Here is a 1,775-nt window from a genome sequence, read left to right on the forward strand (position 1 = left end):
GTAAGCAATATTTTCCAGCCACTTCTTAAGGAAGTATTCGGAGGCATTCTGAACTATTACAAGCTTTTTCAAATGTGAAAGACATGAAAACATTGTCCCAAATAGTTCAACCTTGTCTAACGTGAGCGTCAAGTACTGCAAGTGAGGTAAATATGAAGCCGGTGAAGATATTTTCTCTAACGTACTGAAACTTATCTCAAACCCGTACAGATTCAACATATGAATATTTTTACAGTTGAGTATTTTTGATTGATACTGACTGAACGGTAGCTGTCCCTTTAAACTGAGTGACTGTACGTGTGGTTGACATGTTTTTAAAACTGATTTAATGAATGGAGCGTTTGTCTTATGGTACGCATCATCAATGAAAACATTTGTCCACAAATAAGGATCAGAACATATCGTGTAAAGTAGCCGATCGACTAGTCTAAGGGACATCTTATCTCTGAGTGACAGCAACATACATATCTCTTGTATGATCTCCTTTGGTAGGGAATCAAGTGATGAATATTCTTTGTCCTCCTTTACAGGATCATCCGATGGAAAGAGCTGATGTACCGGGATGACTTGGTGTTCTTGTTCTTTGCGACTATTAGCTGGCTGGTCGTCAACGAATTCAGGATCAAATTTGAGCCGCTTATACCCGTGCCCCTGAGACGCCATTTTTGCACGTGATTTTTCTTTCTTTTCTTTTGCTTCTCTCATAATGATAAACTACTATAATAGTAGTAATTATTGTTTGATTGTGTATGAATAATTATGTGCCAAGACCATCAAATCTTGTCTGCAAAATGGGAATTTCTCTGATGATTGTATTCTCTCTCTTTGGAAGATAAAAAGATTAATGTCATTCAGAGGCGGATCTGGGCCCGGCCCTAGACGGGCCATGGGCCCATGGCCCGTCAGTAATAAGATTCATTAGATGCAATGTAAACAATTCCCTGCCTCAAGTTTTGATAAAGCAAACCACAAGCCACACCAGAGTACTTACAAGTGTTTGAAGAGCATTATAAGCACTGTATAAATAAGGAAATTGTTGAAACCCATCATAAAAATGGCCAAAAGATGCATAACCATAAAATAACTGGTTGAAAAGTGGACACACCCACATCCTGGCCCTACCATTAACTTGCACCTGCACCCAGATCCGCCACTGATGTCATTTTAAACCAACACAACTATTATTATTATAAAGAATCAATTACATAGTAAATAAATTACTTGTTTTGTAATAATCATGCATGCAAATTTGCAAAGTCTGTGTTCCATCTTGCATTAGAACATGGAAATTTCTGTTTAATTCTAGAATGATATTTTCTAATATACGGATAATGCCGCAAGTATTTGAAGGTAATAAAGCAACAGGATTCAACCAGTTCAAGCAAAACATTTTCTTTAATCTGCATGTCGCATACAAAATGTTTCAAATGTCTCTTACTATTGACAGCAAGAGCAGTAACAAAATCCGAAGTGATACATGTAATACCACCCAGTCCAAGGTAAAGGTGAGTCAGGTTACTATACAGTGCGGGATCAACTGGTAGTGTGAGTCTTGCATTAACAATACTGAGAACTGAGAGCTGCTGGCAATTCTGAAGCACTTCTTCAAATCCTTCACTTTTGAGAGGACGGTACTTTCGTAAGAGGGAGTGTAACTAACTCGGAGATAAACGAGAGATTTCAAATTTGAGACGAACTGAAGCAAATGCTGATGAACAACATGTACAAGTACAACTGAGGATGGCTTACATAAAGTACAGCTATGACATCTACAA

The sequence above is a fragment of the Amphimedon queenslandica genome, unplaced genomic scaffold (assembly GCF_000090795.2).
Source record: "Amphimedon queenslandica unplaced genomic scaffold, v1.1 AMPQUscaffold_13511, whole genome shotgun sequence".
NCBI lineage: Eukaryota > Metazoa > Porifera > Demospongiae > Haplosclerida > Niphatidae > Amphimedon > Amphimedon queenslandica.